Genomic DNA, 21,663 nt, shown 5'->3' with positions numbered 1-21,663 from the left:
TACGGGTTAGGGTATGGTGTAGGGTTGGTGTTAGCATTATGTTTAGGGCTAAGGTTACGGTTAGCGAACCAGTAAGGTTTAGGGTACAGGTGAGGGTACGGAAAACTTTTAGGGTCAGGGTATATGTTAGGACACCTCTTAGTGTTAGTGTACGTGTCAGGATTAGCGTACAGTTTAGGGTAAGGTGTGGGGTTGTGGTTAGGGTTAGGTTTAGGGCTAGGCTTAGGGTTGGCGAACGGGTAAGTTTTAGGGTACAGTTGAGGGTATGGAAAAGCGTTTGGGTCAGGTTATGTGTTAGGAAACGTGTTAGTGTTAATGTGTGGTTAGGATTAGGGTATGGGTTAGGGTAATGGTTAGGGTTGGCGTTAGGGTTAGGGATACGCTTAGCGAACAGTTAAGGCTTATGGTACATGTGAGTGTATGGAGACGTGTTAGTGTCAAATTACGTGTGAGGGCATGGGTTAGTGTTAGTGTAGGGGTTAAAAATAGGGTACGGGTTAGAATAAGGTGTACGGTTGGTGTTAGGGTTAGGTTTAAGTCTACAGTTAGGGTTAGCTAACGATTAGGTTTAGCGTACAGCTGAGGGTATGGAAAAGTGTTAGGGTCAGGGTACGTTTCAGGGCACTGGTTAGTGTTAATGTACGGTTTAGGATTAGTGTATGGGTTAGGGTAAGATGTAGGGTTGGCATTAGGGTTAGGTTTAGAGCTAGGGTTAGGGTTAGCGACCGGGTAATTTTTAGGTTACAGGGGAGGGTACGGAAATGTTTTAGGGTCAAAATACATATGCGGGAATGGGTTAGTGTTAGTTTAAGGTTTAAGATTAGTGTACGTGTTAGGGTAAGGTGTAGGGTTGGAGTTAGATTTAGCTTTAGGGCTAGGGTTAGGGTTAGCGAAATGTAAGGCTTAGGGTACAGGTGAGGGTACAGAAAAGTGTTAAGGTCTGTGTACGTGTCAGGGCACGGATTAGTATTAGGGTACGTGTTAGGATTACAGTACGGATCAAGGTAAGGTGTAGGATTGGTGTTAGGGTTAGTGTTAGGGTTAGGGTTAGCGAATAGGTAATATTTAGGGTACAGGTAAGCATATGGAAATGAGTTAGTGTCAGGCTTGGTGTTAGGGCACAGGTTAGTGTTATTGTACGGATTAGGATTAGGGTATGGGTTAGGATTTTGTGTAGGGTTTTGGATAGTGTTAGGCTTAGACCTAGGGTAAGTGTTAGCGAACAGGTAAGGTTTACGGTACACAGGAGGGTACGGAAACGTGTTAGTGTCAATGTACATGTGAGGACATTGCTTAATTTTGGTGTAAGGGTTAAGATCAGTGTATGGGTTAGGGTATGATGTCAGGTTGGTGTTAGCGTTATGTTTAGCGAAAGGGCTAGGTTTAGCGAACGGTAAGATTTAGGGTACTGGAGAGGATACGGAAAAGTGTTAGGGTCAGGGTACGTGTTAGGGCACGGGTTAGTGTTAGTGTACGGGTTAGGATTAGGGTATGGGTTAGGGAAAGGTGTAGGTTTGGGGTTATGTTTAGGTGTAGGGGTGGGGTTAGGGTTAGCGAATAGGTAACATTTAGGGTACAGGTGAGCTTATGGAAACAAGTTAGGGTCAGGGTTCATGTTAGGGCACAGGTTAGTGTTAGTGTATGGATTAGGGTACGGGTTAGGGTTAGGTGTAGGGTTGGGGTTAGGGTTAGGTTTAGACATAGGGTGAGGGTTAGCGAATGGTAAGATTTAGGGTACAGGAGTGGCTATGGAAAAGTGTTAGTGTCAGGGTACATGTTAGGGCATGGATTAGTGTTAGTGTATGGGTAAGGATTAGGGTATGGGTTAGGGAAATGGGTAGGGTTGGTGTTATGGTTAGGGTTAGGCCTACAGTTAGAGTTAGCAAACGGGTAAGGTTTACCCTACATGGGAGTGTACGGAAATGTGTTAGTGTCAAAGTACATGTGAGGGCATGGGTTAGTTTTTTTGTACGGGTTAAGTTTAGTGTACGGGTTAGGGTATGCTGTAAGGTTGGTGTTAGCGTTATGTTTAGGGCTAGGGTTAGGGTTAGCGAACGGTAAGATTTTGGGTACAGGAGAGGATACGGAAAAGTGTTCGGGTCAAGGTACGTGTTAGGACATGGGTTAGTGATAGTGTATGGGTTGGGATTAGGGTACGGGTTAGGGTAAGTAGTAGGGTTGGCGTTAGGGTTAGGGCTAGGGCTAGGGCTAGGGTTAGGCTTAGCGAATGGGTAAGGTTTAGGGTACCGGTGAGGTTATGGAAAAGCGTTAGGGTCAGGGTACATGTCAGGGCATGGCTTAGTAGTAGTATACTGGTTAGGATTAGGGTACGGTTCGGGTAAGGTTTAGGGTTGGGCTTAGGGTTAGCTTTATGGCTAGGGTTAGGGTTAGCCAAATGTCAGGTTTAGGGTACAGGTGATGGTACAGAAAAGTGTTAGGGTTTGTGTATGTGTTAGGACACGTGTCAGTGTTAGTGTATGGCTTAGGATTAGCTTACGGGTTAGGGTAAGGTGTACGGTTGGGGTTTCGTCTAGGTTTAGGGTTAGGGTTAGCGAACGGTAAGGTTTAGGGTACAGGCGAGGGTATGGAATAGTGTTAGGGTCAGGGTACGTGTTAGGGCAGGGGTTAGTGTGGGTTTACAGGTTAGGATTAGGGTACGGGTTAGGGTAATTGGTAGGGTTGGCGTTATGGTTAGTGTTAGGGGTAGGGTTAAGTTTAGTGAACTGGTAAGGTTTAGGTTACAGCTGAGCATACGGAAATGTTTTATTGTCAAAGTACGTGTGTGGTATTGCGTTAGTGTTAGTGTATGAGTTAAGATTAGTGTATGTGTTAGGAGTAGGTTTGTAGTTAGGTTTAGGTTTGGGGCTACGGTTATGGTTAACAAATGGTAAAGTTTAGGGTTAGTGTTAGGGTTAGGGTTAGGGGTAGGGTTAGGGTAGGTGTTAGGGCACGAGTTAGTGTTAGTGTATGGGTTATGATTAGGGTATGGGTTAGGGTAAGGTGTAGGGTTGGGGTTAGGTTTAGGTTTAGGGCTAGTGTTAGGGTAAGCAAATAGGTAACATTAGAGTACAGGTGAGCGTATGGAAATGAGTTAGGGTCAGGGTTCGTGTTAGGGCACAGGTTAGTGTTAGTTTAAGGATTAGGATCAGTGTACATGTTAGAGTTAGGTGTAGGGTTGGGCTTGGGTTTAGGGTTAGGTTTAGACCTAGGGTTAGGTTTAGTGAATGGTAAGATTTAGGGTTCAGGTGTGGGCATGGAATAGTTTAAGGGTCAGGGTAAATGTTAGGGCATGCATTAGTGTTAGTGTACGGGTTAGAATTAGGGTACGGGTTAGGCTAATGGATAGGGTTGGCGTTATGTTTAGTGTTAGGGCTAGGGTTAGGGTTAGCGAACGAGTAAGATTTAGGTTACAGGTGAGGGTAAGGAAATGTTTTAGTGTCAAAGTAAGTGTGAGGGAATGGGTTAGTGTTAGTGTATGCATTAAGATTAGTGTACATGTTAGGGTAAGGTGTAGGGTTGTAGTTAGATTTAGCTTTAGGGCTAGGGTTAGGGTTAGCAAACGGTAAGATTTAGGGTACAGGAGAGAGTAGGGTAAAGAGTTAGAGGCAGGGTACGTGTCAGGGCATGGATTAGTGTTTGTGTACGGGATAGGATTAGGGTACGGTTTATGGTAAGGTGTTGGGTTGGTGTTAGGGCTTGGTTTAGGGGTATGTTTCGGGTTTGTGAACGGTAAAGTTTAGGGTACAGGTGAGGGTACAGAAAAGTGTTAGGCTCAGGTTACGTTTCAGGGCACGGATTAGTATTAGTGTACTGGTTAGGATTACGGTATGGGTTAGGGTAATGGGTAGGGTTGGGTTTAGGGTTAGGTTTAGGGCTATGGTTAGGGTTAGCGAAATGTAAGGTTTAGGTTACAGGTGATGGTCCAGAAACGTGTTAGGATCAGGGTACATGTTAGGGCACGGATTAGTGTTAGGGTACTGGGTAGGATTGGGTACGCGTTAGGGTAAGGTTTAGGGATGGTGTAAGGTTTACGTTTAGGTCTAGGGTTAAGGATAGCAAACGGTATGGTTTAGGGTACAGGTGAGTGTACGGAAAAGTGTTACGGTCAGGGTACCTGTTAGGGCACGTGTAGTGTTAGAGTATGGGTTAGGATTAGGGTACGGGTTAGGGAAATGTGTAGGGTTGAGGTTAGGGTTAAGTTTAGGGCTAGGGTTAGGGTTAGCGAACAGGTAAGTTTTAAGGTATATGACTGTACGGAAACGTGTTAGTGTCAAAGTACGTGTGAGGGCATTGCATAATTTTGGTGTACGGGTTAAGATTAGTGTACGGGTTAGGGTATGGTGTAGGGTTGGTGTTAGCATTATGTTTAGGGCTAAGGTTACGGTTAGCGAACCAGTAAGGTTTAGGGTACAGGTGAGGGTACGGAAAACTTTTAGGGTCAGGGTATATGTTAGGACACCTGTTAGTGTTAGTGTACGTGTCAGGATTAGCGTACAGTTTAGGGTAAGGTGTGGGGTTGTGGTTAGGGTTAGGTTTAGGGCTAGGCTTAGGGTTGGCGAACGGGTAAGTTTTAGGGTACAGTTGAGGGTACGGAAAAGCGTTTGGGTCAGGTTATGTGTTAGGAAACGTGTTAGTGTTAATGTGTGGTTAGGATTAGGGTATGGGTTAGGGTAATGGTTAGGGTTGGCGTTAGGGTTAGGGATACGCTTAGCGAACAGTTAAGGCTTATGGTACATGTGAGTGTATGGAGACGTGTTAGTGTCAAATTACGTGTGAGGGCATGGGTTAGTGTTAGTGTAGGGGTTAAAAATAGGGTACGGGTTAGAATAAGGTGTACGGTTGGTGTTAGGGTTAGGTTTAAGTCTACAGTTAGGGTTAGCTAACGATTAGGTTTAGCGTACAGCTGAGGGTATGGAAAAGTGTTAGGGTCAGGGTACGTTTCAGGGCACTGGTTAGTGTTAGTGTACGGTTTTGGATTAGTGTATGGGTTAGGGTAAGATGTAGGGTTGGCGTTAGGGTTAGGTTTAGAGCTAGGGTTAGGGTTAGCGACCGGGTAATTTTTAGGTTACAGGGGAGGGTACGGAAATGTTTTAGGGTCATAATACATATGCGGGAATGGGTTAGTGTTAGTTTAAGGTTTAAGCATAGTATACGTGTTAGGGAAAGGTGTAGGGTTGGAGTTAGATTTAGCTTTAGGGCTAGGGTTAGGGTTAGCGAAATGTAAGGCTTAGGGTACAGGTGAGGGTACAGAAAAGTGTCACGGTCTGTGTACGTGTCAGGGCACGGATTAGTATTAGGGTACGGGTTAGGATTACAGTACGGATTAGGGTAAGGTGTAGGATTGGGGTTAGGGTTAGTGTTAGGGTTAGGGTTAGCGAATAGGTAATATTTAGGGTACAGGTAAGCATATGGAAACGAGTTAGGGTCAGGCTTGGTGTTAGGGCACAGGTTAGTGTTATTGTACGGATTAGGATTAGGGTATGGGTTAGGATTTTGTGTAGGGTTTTGGATAGTGTTAGGCTTAGACCTAGGGTAAGTGTTAGCGAACAGGTAAGGTTTACGGTACACACGAGGGTACGGAAACGTGTTAGTGTCAAAGTACATGTGAGGGAATTGCTTAATTTTGGTGTATGGGTGAAGATCAGTGTATGGGTTAGGGTATGGTGTCAGGTTGGTGTTAGCGTTCTGTTTAGGGAAAGGGCTAGGTTTATCGAACGGTAAGATTTAGGGTACTGGAGAGGATACGGAAAAGTGTTAGGGCCAGGGTACGTGATAGGGCAAGGGTTAGTGTTAGTGTACGGTTTAGGATTAGGGTATGGGTTAGGGAAAGGTGTAGGGTTGGGGTTATGTTTAGGTGTAGGGGTGGGGTTAGGGTTAGCGAATAGGTAACATTTAGGGTACAGGTGAGCTTATGGAAACAAGTTAGGGTCAGGGTTCATGTTAGGGCACAGGTTAGTGTTAGTGTATTGATTAGGGTACGGGTTAGGGTTAGGTGTAGGGTTGGGGTTAGGGTTAGGTTTAGACATAGGGTTAGGGTTAGCGAATGGTAAGATTTAGGGTACAGGAATGGGTATGGAAAAGTGTTAGGGTCAGGGTACGTGTTAGGGCATGGATTAGTGTTAGTGTATGGGTAAGGATTAGGGTACGGGTTAGGGAAATGGGTAGGGTTGGTGTTATGGTTAGGGTTAGGACTACGGTTAGAGTTAGCGAACGGGTAAGGTTTACGGTACACGGGAGGGTACGGAAATGTGTTAGTGTCAAAGTACATGTGAGGGCATGGGTTAGTTTTTTTGTACAGGTTAAGTTTAGTGTACGGGTTAGGGTATGCTGTAAGGTTGGTGTTAGCGTTATGTTTAGGGCTAGGGTTAGGGTTAGCGAACAGTAAGATTTTGGGTACACTAGAGGATACGGAAAAGTGTTCGGGTGAATGTACTTGTTAGGACATGGGTTAGTGATAGTGTATTGGTTGGGATTAGGGTACGGGTTAGGGTAATTAGTAGGGTTGGCATTAGGGTTAGGGCTAGGGCTAGGGCTAGGGTTAGCGAATGGGTAAGGTTTAGGGTACCGGTGAGGTTATGGAAAAGCGTTACGGTCAGGGTACATGTCAGCGCATGGCTTAGTAGTAGTATACTGGTTAGGATTAGGGTACGGTTTGGGTAAGGTTTAGGGTTGGGCTTAGGGTTAGCTTTATGGCTAGGCTTAGGGTTAGCCAAATGTCAGGTTTAGGGTACAGGTGATGGTACAGAAAAGTGTTAGGGTTTGTGTATGTGTTAGGACACGTGTCAGTGTTAGTGTATGGCTTAGGATTAGCTTACGGGTTAGGGTAAGGTGTACAGTTGGGGTTTCATCTAGGTTTAGGGTTAGGGTTAGCGAACGGTAAGGTTTAGGGTACAGGTGAGGTTATGGAAAAGTGTTAGGGTCAGGGTACGTGTTAGGGCAGGGGTTAGTGTGGGTTTACAGGTTAGGATTAGGGTACGGGTTAGGGTAATTGGTAGGGTTGGCGTTATGGTTAGTGTTAAGGGTAGGGTTAAGTTTAGTGAACGGGTAAGGTTTAGGTTACAGCTGAGCATACGGAAATGATTTATTGTCAAAGTACGTGTGTGGTATTGCGTTAGTGTTAGTGTATGGGTTAAGATTAGTGTATGTGTTAGGAGTAGGTTTGTAGTTAGGTTTAGGTTTGGGGCTACGGTTATGGTTAACAAATGGTAAAGTTTAGGGTTAGTGTTAGGGTTAGGGTTAGGGGTAGGGTTAGGGTAGGTGTTAGGGCACGAGTTAGTGTTAGTGTATGGGTTATGATTAGGGTATGGGTTAGGGTAAGGTGTAGGGTTGGGGTTAGGTTTAGGTTTAGGGCTAGTGTTAGGGTTAACGAATAGGTAACATTAGAGTACAGGTGAGCGTATGGAAATGAGTTAGGGTCAGGGTTCGTGTTAGGGCACAGGTTAGTGTTAGTTTAAGGATTAGGATTAGTGTACATGTTAGAGTTAGGTGTAGGGTTGGGCTTGGCTTTAGGGTTAGGTTTGGACCTAGGGTTAGGTTTAGTGAATGGTAAGATTTAGGGTTCAGGCGTGGGTATGGAAAAGTGTAAGTGTCAGGGTAAATGTTAGGGCACGGATTAGTGTTAGTGTACGGGTTAGAATTAGGGTACGGGTTAGGCTAATGGATAGGGTTGGCGTTATGTTCAGTGTTAGGGCTAGGGTCAGGGTTAGCGAACGAGTAAGGTTTAGGTTACAGGTGAGGGTAAGGAAATGTTTTAGTGTCAAAGTAAGTGTGAGGGAATGGGTTAGTGTTAGTGTATGCATTAAGATTAGTGTACATGTTAGGGTAAGGTGTAGGGTTGTAGTTAGATTTAGCTTTAGGGCTAGGGTTAGGGTTAGCAAACGGTAAGATTTAGGGTACAGGAGAGAGTAGGGTAAAGAGTTAGAGGCAGGGTACGTGTCAGGGCATGGATTAGTGTTTGTGTACGGGATAGGATTAGGGCACGGTTTATGGTAAGGTGTTGGGTTGGTGTTAGGGCTTGGTTTAGTGGTATGTTTCGGGTTTGTGAATGGTAAAGTTTAGGGTACAGGTGAGGGTACAGAAAAGTGTTAGGCTCAGGTTACGTTTCAGGGCACGGATTAGTATTAGTGTACTCGTTAGGTTTACGGTATGGGTTAGGGTAATGGGTAGGGTTGGGTTTAGGGTTAGGTTTAGGGCTATGGTTAGGGTTAGCGAAATGTAAGGTTTAGGTTACAGGTGATGGTCCAGAAACGTGTTAGGATCAGGGTACATGTTAGGGCACGGATTAGTGTTAGGGTACTGGTTAGGATTGGGTACGCGTTAGGGTAAGGTTTAGGGATGGGGTAAGGTTTAAGTTTAGGTCTAGGGTTAAGGATAGCAAACGGTATGGTTTAGGGTACAGGTAGGTGTACAGAAAAGTGTTACGGTCAGGGTACCTGTTAGGGCACGTGTAGTGTTAGTGTATGGGTTAGGATTAGGGTACGGGTTAGGGAAATGTGTAGGGTTGAGGTTAGGGTTAAGTTTAGGGGTAGGGTTTGGGTTAGCGAACAGGTAAGTTTTATGGTACATGAGTGTACGGAAACGTGTTAGTGTCAAAGTACGTGTGAGGGCATTGCATAATTTTGGTGTACGGGTTAAGATTAGTGTACGGGTTAGGGTATGGTGTAGGGTTGGTGTTAGCATTATGTTTAGGGCTAAGGTTACGGTTAGCGAACCAGTAAGGTTTAGGGTACAGGTGAGGGTACGGAAAACTTTTAGGGTCAGGGTATATGTTAGGACACCTGTTAGTGTTAGTGTACGTGTCAGGATTAGCGTACAGTTTAGGGTAAGGTGTGGGGTTGTGGTTAGGGTTAGGTTTAGGGCTAGGCTTAGGGTTGCTGAACGGGTAAGTTTTAGGGTACAGTTGAGGGCACGGAAAAGCATTTGGGTCAGGTTATGTGTTAGGAAACGTGTTAGTGTTAATGTATGGTTAGGATTAGGGTATGGGTTAGGGTAATGGTTAGGGTTGGCGTTAGGGTTAGGGATAGGCTTAGCGAACAGTTAAGGCTTATGGTACATGTGAGTGTATGGAGACGTGTTAGTGTCAAATTACGTGTGAGGGCATGGGTTAGTGTTAGTGTAGGGGTTAAAAATAGGGTACGGGTTAGAATAAGGTGTAGGGTTGGTGTTAGGGTTAGGTTTAAGTCTACAGTTAGGGTTAGCTAACGATTAGGTTTAGCGTACAGCTGAGAGTATGGAAAAGTGTTAGGGTCAGGGTACGTTTCAGGGCACTGGTTAGTGTTAGTGTACGGTTTAGGATTAGTGTATGGGTTAGGGTAAGATGTAGGGTTGGCGTTAGGGTTAGGTTTAGAGCTAGGGTTAGGGTTAGCGACCGGGTAATTTTTAGGTTACAGGGGAGGGTACGGAAATGTTTTAGGGTCAAAAAACATATGCGGGAATGGGTTAGTGTTAGTTTAAGGTTTAAGATTAGTGTACGTGTTAGGGTAAGGTGTAGGGTTGGAGTTAGATTTAGCTTTAGGGCTAGGGTTAGGGTTAGCGAAATGTAAGGCTTAGGGTACAGGTGAGGGTACAGAAAAGTGTTACGGTCTGTGTACGTGTCAGGGCACGGATTAGTATTAGTGTACGGGTTAGGATTACAGTACGGATTAGGGTAAGGTGTAGGATTGGGGTTAGGGTTAGTGTTAGGGTTAGGGTTAGCGAATAGGTAATATTTAGGGTACAGGTAAGCATATGGAAACGAGTTAGGGTCCGGCTTGGTGTTAGGGCACAGGTTAGTGTTATTTTACGGATTAGTATTAGGGTATGGGTTAGGATTTTGTGTAGGGTTTTGGATAGTGTTAGGCTTAGACCTAGGGTAAGTGTTATCGAACAGGTAAGGTTTACGGTACACAGGAGGGTACGGAAACGTGTTAGTGTCAATGTACATGTGAGGGCATTGCTTAATTTTGGTGTACGGGTTAAGATCAGTGTAAGGGTTAGGGTATGATGTCAGGTTGGTGATAGCGTTCTGTTTAGGGAAAGGGCTAGGTTTAGCGAACGGTAAGATTTAGGGTACTGGAGAGGATACGGAAAAGTGTTAGGGTCAGGGTACGTGTTAGGGCACGGGTTAGTGTTAGTGTACGGGTTAGGATTAGGGTATGGGTTAGGGAAAGGTGTAGGGTTGGGGTTATGTTTAGGTGTAGGGGTGGTGTTAGGGTTAGCGAATAGGTAACATTTAGGGTACAGGTGAGCTTATGGAAACAAGTTAGGGTCAGGGTTCATGTTAGGGCACAGGTTAGTGATAGTGTATGGATTAGGGTACGGGTTAGGGTTAGGTGTAGGTTTGGGGTTAGGGTTAGGTTTAGACATAGGGTTAGGGTTAGCGAATGGTAAGATTTAGGGTACAGGAGTGGGTATGGAAAAGTGTTAGGGTCAGGGTACGTTTCAGGGCACTGGTTAGTGTTAGTGTACGGTTTACGATTAGTGTATGGTTTAGGGTAAGATGTAGGGTTGGCGTTAGGGTTAGGTTTAGAGCTAGGGTTAGGGTTAGCGACCGGGTAATATTTAGGTAACAGGGGAGGGTACGGAAATGTTTTAGGTTCAAAATACATATGCAGGAATGGGTTAGTGTTAGTTTAAGGTTTAAGATTAGTGTACGTGTTAGGGTAAGGTGTAGGGTTGGAGTTAGATTTAGCTTTAGGGCTAGGGTTAGGGTTAGTGAAATGTAAGGCTTAGGGTACAGGTGAGGGTACAGAAAAGTGTTACGGTCTGTGTACGTGTCAGGGCACGGATTAGTACTAGGGTACGGATTAGGATTACAGTACGGATCAGGGTAAGGTGTAGGATTGGGGTTAGGGTTAGTGTTAGGGTTAGGGTTAGCGAATAGGTGATATTTAGGGTACAGGTAAGCATATGGAAACGAGTTAGGGTCAGGCTTGGTGTTAGGGCACAGGTTAGTGTTATTGTACGGATTAGGATTAGGGTATGGGTTAGGATTTTGTGTAGGGTTTTGGATAGTGTTAGGCTTAGACCTAGGGTAAGTGTTAGCGAACAGGTAAGGTTTACGGTACACAGGAGGGTACGGAAACGTGTTAGTGTCAATGTACATATGAGGGCATTGCTTAATTTTGGTGTACGGGTTAAGATCAGTGTATGGGTTAGGTTATGATGTCAGGTTGGTGTTAGCGTTATGTTTAGGGAAAGGGCTAGGTTTAGCGAATGGTAAGATTTAGGGTACTGGAGAGGATACGGAAAAGTGTTAGGGTCAGGGTACGTGTTAGGGCACGGGTTAGTGTTAGTGTACGGGTTAGGATTAGGGTATGGGTTAGGGAAAGGTGTAGGGTTGGGGTTATGTTTAGGTGTAGGGGTGGGGTTAGGGTTAGCGAATAGGTAACATTTAGGGTACAGGTGAGCTTATGGAAACAAGTTAGGGTCAGGGTTCATGTTAGGGCACAGGTTAGTGTTAGTGTATGGATTAGGGTTAGGGTTAGGTGTAGGTTTGGGGTTAGGGTTAGGTTTAGACATAGGGTTAGGGTTAGCGAATGGTAAGATTTAGGGTACAGGAGTGGGTATGGAAAAGTGTTAGGGTCAGGGTACGTGTTAGGGCATGGATTAGTGTTAGTGTATGGGTAAGGATTAGGGTACGGGTTAGGGAAATGGGTAGGGTTGGTGTTATGGTTAGGGTTAGGCCTACGGTTAGAGTCAGTGAACGGGTAAGGTTTACGGTACACAGGAGGGTACGGAAATGTGTTAGTGTCAAAGTACATGTGAGGGCATGTGTTCGTTTTTTTGTACAGGTTAAGTTTAATGTACGGGTTAGGGTAGGCTGTAAGGTTGGTGTTAGCGTTATGTTTAGGGCTAGGGTTAGGGTTAGTGAACGGTAAGATTTTGGGTACAGGAGAGGATACGGAAAAGTGTTCGTGTCAAGGTAAGTGTTAGGACATGGGTTAGTGATAGTGTATGGGTTGGGATTAGGGTACGGGTTAGGGTAAGTAGTAGGGTTGGCGTTAGGGTTAGGGCTAGGGCTAGGGCTAGGGTTAGGGTTAGCGAATGGGTAAGGTTTAGGGTACCGGTGAGGTTATGGAAAAGCGTTAGGGTCAGGGTACATGTCAGGGCATGGCTTAGTAGTAGTATACTGGTTAGGATTAGGGTAGGGTTTAGGTAAGGTTTAGGGTTGGGCTTAGGGTTAGCTTTATGGCTAGGGTTGGGGTTAGCCAAATGTCAGGTTTAGGGTACAGGTGATGGTACAGAAAAGTGTTAGGGTTTGTGTATGTGTTAGGACAGGTGTCAGTGTTAGTGTATGACTTAGGATTAGCTTACGGGTTAGGGTAAAGTGTACGGTTGGGGTTTCGTCTAGGTTTAGGGTTAGGGTTAGCGAACGGTAAGGTTTAGGGTACAGGTGAGGTTACGGAAAAGTGTTAGGGTCAGGGTACGTGTTAGGGCAGGGGTTAGTGTGGGTTTACAGGTTAGGATTAGGGTACGGGTTAGGGTAATTGGTAGGGTTGGCGTTATGGTTAGTGTTAGGGGTAGGGTTAAGTTTAGTGAACGGGTAAGGTTTAGGTTACAGCTGACCATACGGAAATGTTTTATTGTCAAAGTACGTGTGTGGTATTGCGTTAGTGTTAGTGTATGGGTTAAGATTAGTGTATGTGTTAGGAGTAGGTTTGTAGTTAGGTTTAGGTTTGGGGCTACGGTTATGGTTAACAAATGGTAAAGTTTAGGGTTAGTGTAAGGATTAGGGTTAGGGGTAGGGTTAGGGTAGGTGTTAGGGCACGAGTTAGTGTTAGTGTATGGGTTATGATTAGGGTATGGGTTAGGGTAAGGTGTAGGGTTGGGGTTAGGTTTAGGTTTAGGGCTAGTGTTAGGGTTAGCGAATAGGTAACATTAGAGTACAGGTGAGCGTATGTTAATGAGTTAGGCTCAGGGTTCGTGTTAGGGCACAGGTTAGTGTTAGTTTAAGGATTAGGATTAGTGTACATGTTAGAGTTAGGTGTAGGGTTGGGCTTGGGTTTAGGGTTAGGTTTAGACCTAGGGTTAGGGTTAGTGAATGGTAAGATTTAGGGTTCAGGCGTGGGTATGGAAAAGTGTAAGGGTCAGGGTATATGTTAGGGCACGGATTAGTGTTAGTGTACGGGTTAGAATTAGGGTTAGGGTTAGGGTTAGCTAACGAGTAAGTTTTAGGTTACAGGTGAGGGTAAGGAAATGTTTTAGTGTCAAAGTAAGTGTGAGGGAATGGGTTAGTGTTAGTGTATGCATTAAGATTAGTGTACATGTTAGGGTAAGGTGTAGGGTTGTAGTTAGATTTAGCTTTACGGCTAGGGTTAGGGTTAGCAAACGGTAAGATTTAGGGTACAGGAGAGAGTAGGGTAAAGAGTTAGAGGCAGGGTACGTGTCAGGGCATGGATTAGTGTTTGTGTACGGGATAGGATTAGGGTACGGTTTATGGTAAGGTGTTGAGTTGGTGTTAGGGCTTGGTTTAGGGGTATGTTTCGGGTTTGTGAACGGTAAAGTTTAGGGTACAGGTGAGGGTACAGAAAAGTGTTAGGCTCAGGTTACGTTTCAGGGCATGGATTAGTATTAGTGTACTGGTTAGGATTACGGTATGGGTTAGGGTAATGTGTAGGGTTGGGTTTAGGTTTAGGTTTAGGGCTATGGTTAGGGTTAGCGAAATGTAAGGTTTAGGTTACAGGTGATGGTCCAGAAACGTGTTAGGATCAGGGTACATGTTAGGGCACGGATTAGTGTTAGGGTATTGGTTACGATTGGGTACGCGTTAGGGTAAGGTTTAGGGATGGGGTAAGGTTTACGTTTAGGTCTAGGGTTAAGGATAGCAAACGGTATGGTTTAGGGTACAGGTGAGTGTACAGAAAAGTGTTACGGTCAGGGTACCTGTTAGGGCACGTGTAGTGTTAGTGTATGGGTTAGGATTAGGGTACGGGTTAGGGAAATGTGTAGGGTTGAGGTTAGGGTTAAGTTTAGGGCTAGGGTTAGGGTTAGCGAACAGGTAAGTTTTATGGTACATGAGTGTACAGAAACGTGTTAGTGTCAAAGTACGTGTGAGAGCATTGCATAATTTTGGTGTACGGGTTAAGATTAGTGTACGGGTTAGGGTATGGTGTAGGGTTGGTGTTAGCATTATGTTTAGGGCTAAGGTTACGGTTAGCGAACCAGTAAGGTTTAGGGTACAGGTGAGGGTACGGAAAACTTTTAGGGTCAGGGTATATGTTAGGACACCTGTTAGTGTTAGTGTACATGTCAGGATTAGCGTAGAGTTTAGGGTAAGGTGTGGGGTTGTGGTTAGGGTTAGGTTTAGGGCTAGGCTTAGGGTTGGCGAACGGGTAAGTTTTAGGGTACAGTTGAGGGTACGGAAAAGCGTTTGGGTCAGGTTATTTGTTAGGAAACGTGTTAGTGTTAATGTGTGGTTAGGATTAGGGTATGGGTTAGGGTAATGGTTAGGGTTGGCGTTAGGGTTAGGGATAGGCTTAGCGAACAGTTAAGGCTTATGGTACATGTGAGTGTATGGAGACGTGTTAGTGTCAAATTACGTGTGAGGGCATGGGTTAGTGTTAGTGTAGGGGTTAAAAATAGGGTACAGGTTAGAATAAGGTGTAGGGTTGGTGTTAGGGTTAGGTTTAAGTCTACAGTTAGGGTTAGCTAACGATTAGGTTTAGCGTACAGCTGAGGGTATGGAAAAGTGTTAGGGTCAGGGTACGTTTCAGGGCACTGGTTAGTGTTAGTGTACGGTTTAGGATTAGTGTATGGGTTAGGGTAAGATGTAGGGTTGGCGTTAGGGTTAGGTTTAGAGCTAGGGTTAGGGTTAGCGACCGGGTAATTTTTAGGTTACAGGGGAGGGTACGGAAATGTTTTAGGGTCAAAATACATAAGCGGGAATGGGTTAGTGTTAGTTTAAGGTTTAAGATTAGTGTACGTGTTAGGGTAAGGTGTAGGGTTGGAGTTAGATTTAGCTTTAGGGCTATGGTTAGGGTTAGCGAAATGTAAGACTTAGGGTACAGGTGAGGGTACAGAAAAGTGTTACGGTCTGTGTACGTGTCAGGGCACGGATTAGTATTAGGGTACGGGTTAGGATTACAGTACGGATTAGGGTAAGGTGTAGGATTGGGGTTAGGGTTAGTGTTAGGGTTAGGGTTAGCGAATAGGTAATATTTAGGGTACAGGTAAGCATATGGAAACGAGTTAGGGTCAGGCTTGGTGTTAGGGCACAGGTTAGTGTTATTGTACGGATTAGGATTAGGGTATGGGTTAGGATTTTGTGTAGGCTTGTGGATAGTGTTAGGCTTAGACCTAGGGTAAGTGTTAGCGAACAGGTAAGGTTTACGGTACACAGGAGGGTACGGAAACGTGTTAGTGTCAAAGTACATGTGAGGGAATTGCTTAATTTTGGTGTATGGGTTAAGATCAGTGTATGGGTTAGGGTATGGTGTCAGGTTGGTGTTAGCGTTCTGTTTAGGGAAAGGGCTAGGTTTAGCGAACGGTAAGATTTAGGGTACTGGAGAGGATATGGAAAAGTGTTAGGGTCAGGGTACGTGTTAGGGCACGGGTTAGTGTTAGTGTACGGGTTAGGATTAGGGTATGGGTTAGGGAAAGGTATAGGGTTGGGGTTATGTTTAGGTGTAGGGGTGGGGTTAGGGTTAGCGAATAGGTAACATTTAGTGTACAGGTGAGCTTATGGAAACAAGTTAGGGTCAGGGTTCATGTTAGGGCACAGGTTAGTGTTAGTGTATGGATTAGGGTACGGGTTAGGGTTAGGTGTAGGGTTGGGGTTAGGTTTAGGTTTAGACATAGGGTTAGGGTTAGCGAATGGTAAGATTTAGGGTACAGGAGTGGATATGGAAAAGTGTTAGGGTCAGGGTGCGTGTTAGGGCATGGATTAGTGTTAGTGTATGGGTAAGGATTAGGGTACGGGTTAGGGAAATGGGTAGGGTTGGTGTTATGGTTAGGGTTAGGCCTACAGTTAGAGTTAGCAAACGGGTACGGTTTACGGTACACGGGAGGGTACGGAAATGTGTTAGTGTCAAAGTACATGTGAGGGCATGGGTTCGTTTTTTTTGTACGGGTTAAGTTTAGTGTACGGGTTAGGGTATGCTGTAAGGTTGGTGTTAGCGTTATGTTTAGGGCTAGGGTTAGGGTTAGTGAACGGTAAGATTTTGGGTACAGGAGAGGATACGGAAAAGTGTTCGGGTCAAGGTACGTGTTAGGACATGGGTTAGTGATAGTGTATGGGTTGGGATTAGGGTACGGGTTAGGGTAAGTAGTAGGGTTGGCGTTAGGGTTAGGGCTAGGGCTAGGGCTAGGGTTAGGGTTAGCGAATGGGTAAGGTTTAGGGTACCGGTGAGGTTATGGAAAAGCGTTAGGGTCAGGGTACATGTCAGGGCATGGCTTAGTAGTAGTATACTGGTTAGGATTAGGGTACGGTTTAGGTAAGGTTTAGGGTTGGGCTTAGGGTTAGCTTTATGGCTAGGGTTAGGGTTAGCCAAATGTCAGGTTTAGGGTACAGGTGATGGTACAGAAAAGCGTTAGGGTTTGTGTATGTGTTAGGACACGTGTCAGTGTTAGTGTATGGCTTAGGATTAGCTTACGGGTTAGGGTAAGGTGTACGGTTGGGGTTTCATCTAGGTTTAGGGTTAGGGTTAGCGAACAGTAAGGTTTAGGGTACAGGTGAGGTTACGGAAAAGTGTTAGGGTCAGGGTACGTGTTAGGGCAGGGGTTAGTGTGGGTTTACAGGTTAGGATTAGGGTACGGGTTAGGGTAATTGGTAGGGTTGGCGTTATGGTTAGTGTTAGGGGTAGGGTTAAGTTTAGTGAATGGGTAAGGTTTAGGTTACAGCTGAGCATACGGAAATGTTTTATTGTCAAAGTACGTGTGTGGTATTGCGTTAGTGTTAGTGTATGTGTAAAGATTAGTGTATGTGTTAGGAGTAGGTTTGTAGTTAGGTTTAGGTTTGGGGCTACGGTTATGGTTAACAAATGGTAAAGTTTAGGGTTAGTTTTACGGTTAGGGTTAGGGGTAGGGTTAGGGTAGGTGTTAGGGCACGAGTTAGTGTTAGTGTATGGGTTATGATTAGGGTATGGTTTACGGTAAGGTGTAGGGTTGGGGTTAGGTTTAGGTTTAGGGCTAGTGTTAGGGTTAGCGAATAGGTAACATTAGAGTACAGGTGAGCGTATGGAAATGAGTTAGGGTCAGGGTTTGTGTTAGGGCACAGGTTAGTGTTAGTTTAAGGATTAGGATTAGTGTACATGTTAGAGTTAGGTGTAGGGTTGGGCTTTGGTTTAGGTTTAGGTTTAGACCAAGGGTTAGGGTTAGTGAATGGTAAGATTTAGGGTTCAGGCGTGGGTATGGAAAAGGGTAAGGGTCAGGGTAAATATTAGGGCACGGATTAGTGTTAGTGTACGGGTTAGAATTAGGGTACGGGTTAGGCTAATGGATAGGGTTGGCGTTATGTTTAGTGTTAGGGCTAAGGTTAGGGTTAGCGAACGAGTAAGGTTTAGGTTACAGGTGAGGGTAAGGAAATGTTTTAGTGTCAAAGTAAGTGTGAGGGAATGGGTTAGTGTTAGTGTATGCATTAAGATTAGTGTACATGTTAGGGTAAGGTGTAGGGTTGTAGTTAGATTTAGCTTTAGGGCTAGGGTTAGGGTTAGCAAACGGTAAGATTTAGGGTACAGGAGAGAGTAAGGTAAAGAGTTAGAGGCAGGGTACGTGTCAGGGCATGGATTAGTGTTTGTGTATGGGATAGGATTAGGGTACGGTTTATGGTAAGGTGTTGGGTTGGTGTTAGGGCTTGGTTTAGGGGTATGTTTCGGGTTTGTGAACAGTAAAGTTTAGGGTACAGGTGAGGGTACAGAAAAGTGTTAGGCTCAGGTTACGTTTCAGGGCATGGATTAGTATTAGTGTACTGGTTAGGATTACGGGATGGGTTAGGGTAATGGGTAGGGTTGGGTTTAGGGTTAGGTTTAGGGCTATGGTTAGGGTTAGCGAAATGTAAGGTTTAGGTTACAGGTGATGGTCCAGAAACGTGTTAGGATCAGGGTACATGTTAGGGCACGGATTAGTGTTAGGGTACTGGTTAGGATTGGGTACGCGTTAGGGTAATGTTTAGGGATGGGGTAAGGTTTACGTTTAGGTCTAGGGTTAAGGATAGCAAACGGTATGGTTTAGGGTACAGGTGAGTGTACAGAAAAGTGTTACGGTCAGGGTACCTGTTAGGGCACGTGTAGTGTTAGTGTATGGGTTAGGATTAGGGTACGGGTTAGGGAAATGTGTAGGGTTGAGGTTAGGGTTAAGTTTAGGGCTAGGGTTAGGGTTAGCGAACAGGTAAGTTTTATGGTACATGAGTGTACGGAAACGTGTTAGTGTCAAAGTACGTGTGAGAGCATTGCATAATTTTGGTGTACGGGTTAAGATTAGTGTACGGGTTAGGGTATGGTGTAGGGTTGGTGTTAGCATTATGTTTAGGGCTAAGGTTACGGTTAGCGAACCAGTAAGGTTTAGGGTACAGGTGAGGGTACGGAAAACTTTTAGGGTCAGGGTATATGTTAGGACACCTGTTAGTGTTAGTGTACATGTCAGGATTAGCATAGAGTTTTGGGTAAGGTGTGGGGTTGTGGTTAGGGTTAGGTTTAGGGCTAGGCTTAGGGTTGGCGAACGGGTAAGTTTTAGGGTACAGTTGAGGGTACGGAAAAGCGTTTGGGTCAGGTTATGTGTTAGGAAACGTGTTAGTGTTAATGTGTGGTTAGGATTAGGGTATGGGTTAGGGTAATGGTTAGGGTTGGCGTTAGGGTTAGGGATAGGCTTAGCGAACAGTTAAGGCTTATGGTACATGTGAGTGTATGGAGACGTGTTAGTGTCAAATTACGTGTGAGGGCATGGGTTAGTGTTAGTGTAGGGGTTAAAAATAGGGTACGGGTTAGAATAAGGTGTAGGGTTGGTGTTAGGGTTAGGTTTAAGTCTACAGTTAGGGTTAGCTAACGATTAGGTTTAGCGTACAGCTGAGGGTATGGAAAAGTGTTAGGGTCAGGGTACGTTTCAGGGCACTGGTTAGTGTTAGTGTACGGTTTAGGATTAGTGTATGGGTTAGGGTAAGATGTAGGGTTGGCGTTAGGGTTAGGTTTAGAGCTAGGGTTAGGGTTAGCGACCGGGTAATTTTTAGGTTACAGGGGAGGGTACGGAAATGTTTTAGGGTCAAAATACATAAGAGGGAATGGGTTAGTGTTAGTTTAAGGTTTAAGATTAGTGTACGTGTTAGGGTAAGGTGTAGGGTTGGAGTTAGATTTAGCTTTAGGGCTAGGGTTAGGGTTAGCGAAATGTAAGGCTTAGGGTACAGGTGAGGGTACAGAAAAGTGTTATGGTCTGTGTACGTGTCAGGGCACGGATTAGTATTAGGGTACGGGTTAGGATTACAGTACGGATTAGGGTAAGGTGTAGGATTGGGGTTAGGGTTAGTGTTAGGGTTAGGGTTAGCGAATAGGTAATATTTAGGGTACAGGTAAGCATATGGAAACGAGTTAGGGTCAGGCTTGGTGTTAGGGCACAGGTTAGTGTTATTGTACGGATTATGATTAGGGTATGGGTTAGGATTTTGTGTAGGCTTGTGGATAGTGTTAGGCTTAGACCTAGGGTAAGTGTTAGCGAACAGGTAAGGTTTACGGTACACAGGAGGGTACGGAAACGTGTTAGTGTCAAAGTACATGTGAGGGAATTGCTTAATTTTGGTGTATGGGTTAAGATCAGTGTATGGGTTAGGGTATGGTGTCAGGTTGGTGTTAGCGTTCTGTTTAGGGAAAGGGCTAGGTTTAGCGAATGGTAAGATTTAGGGTACTGGAGAGGATACGGAAAAGTGTTAGGGTCAGGGTACGTGTTAGGGCACGGGTTAGGATTAGGGTATGGGTTAGGGAAAGGTGTAGGGTTGGGGTTATGTTTAGGTGTAGGGGTGGGGTTAGGGTTAGCGAATAGGTAACATTTAGGGTACAGGTGAGCTTATGGAAACAAGTTAGGGTCAGGGTTCATGTTAGGGCACAGGTTAGTGTTAGTGTATGGATTAGGCTACGGGTTAGGGTTAGGTCTAGGGTTGGGGTTAGGGTTAGGTTTAGACATAGGGTTAGGGTTAGCGAATGGTAAGATTTAGGGTACAGGAGTGGGTATGGAAAAGTGTTAGGGTCAGGGTGCGTCTTAGGGCATGGATTAGTGTTAGTGTATGGGTAAGGATTAGGGTACGGGTTAGGGAAATGGGTAGGGTTGGTGTTATGGTTAGGGTTAGGCCTACAGTTAGAGTTAGCAAACGGGTAAGGTTTACGGTACACGGGAGGGTACGGAAATGTGTTAGTGTCAAAGTACATGTGAGGGCATGGGTTAGTTTTTTTGTACGGGTTAAGTTTAGTGTACGGGTTAGGGTATGCTGTAAGGTTGGTGTTAGCGTTATGTTTAGGGCTAGGGTTAGGGTTAGTGAACGGTAAGATTTTGGGTACAGGAGAGGATACGGAAAAGTGTTCGGGTCAAGGTACGTGTTAGGACATGGGTTAGTGATAGTGTATGGGTTGGGATTAGGGTACGGGTTAGGGTAAGTAGTAGGGTTGGCGTTAGGGTTAGGGCTAGGGCTAGGGCTAGGGTTAGGGTTAGCGAATGGGTAAGGTTTAGGGTACTGGTGAGTTTATGTAAAAGCGTTAGGGTCAGGGTACATGTCAGGGCATGGCTTAGTAGTAGTATACTGGTTAGGATTAGGGTACGGTTTAGGTAAGGTTTAGGGTTGGGCTTAGGGTTAGCTTTATGGCTAGGGTTAGGGTTAGCCAAATGTCAGGTTTAGGGTACAGGTGATGGTACAGAAAAGTGTTAGGGTTTGTGTATGTGTTAGGACACGTGTCAGTGTTAGTGTATGGCTTAGGATTAGCTTACGGGTTAGGGTAAGGTGTACGGTTGGGGTTTCGTCTAGGCTTAGGGTTAGGGTTAGCGAACTGTAAGGTTTAGGGTACAGGTGAGGTTACGGAAAAGTGTTAGGGTCAGGGTACGTGTTAGGGCAGGGGTTAGTGTGGGTTTACAGGTTAGGATTAGGGTACGGGTTAGGGTAATTGGTAGGGTTGGCGTTATGGTTAGTGTTAGGGGTAGGGTTAAGTTTAGTGAATGGGTAAGGTTTAGGTTACAGCTGACCATATGGAAATGTTTTATTGTCAAAGTACGTGTGTGGTATTGCGTTAGTGTTAGTGTATGGGTTAAGATTAGTGTATGTGTTAGGAGTAGGTTTGTAGTTAGGTTTAGGTTTGGGGCTACGGTTATGGTTAACAAATGGTAAAGTTTAGGGTTAGTGTTAGGGTTAGGGTTAGGGGTAGGGTTAGGGTAGGTGTTAGGGCACGAGTTAGTGTTAGTGTATGGGTTAAGATTAGGGTATGGGTTAGGGTAAGGTGTAGGGTTGTGGTTAGGTTTAGGTTTAGGGCTAGTGTTAGGGTTAACGAATAGGTAACATTAGAGTACAGGTGAGCGTATGGAAATGAGTTAGGGTCAGGGTTCGTGTTAGGGCACAGGTTAGTGTTAGTTTAAGGATTAGGATTAGTGTACATGTTAGAGTTAGGTATAGGGTTGGGCTTGGGTTTAGGGTTAGGTTTAGACCTAGGGTTAGGGTTAGTGAATGGTAAGATTTAGGGTTAAGGCGTGGGTATGGAAAAGTGTAAGGGTCAGGGTAAATGT

Source organism: Mesoplodon mirus (genome assembly GCF_964341445.2).
Source record: "Mesoplodon mirus genome assembly, chromosome: 20".
In the NCBI taxonomy this organism is placed as follows: Eukaryota; Metazoa; Chordata; class Mammalia; order Artiodactyla; family Ziphiidae; genus Mesoplodon; species Mesoplodon mirus.
Note: the sequence above shows the minus strand (reverse complement) of the source record.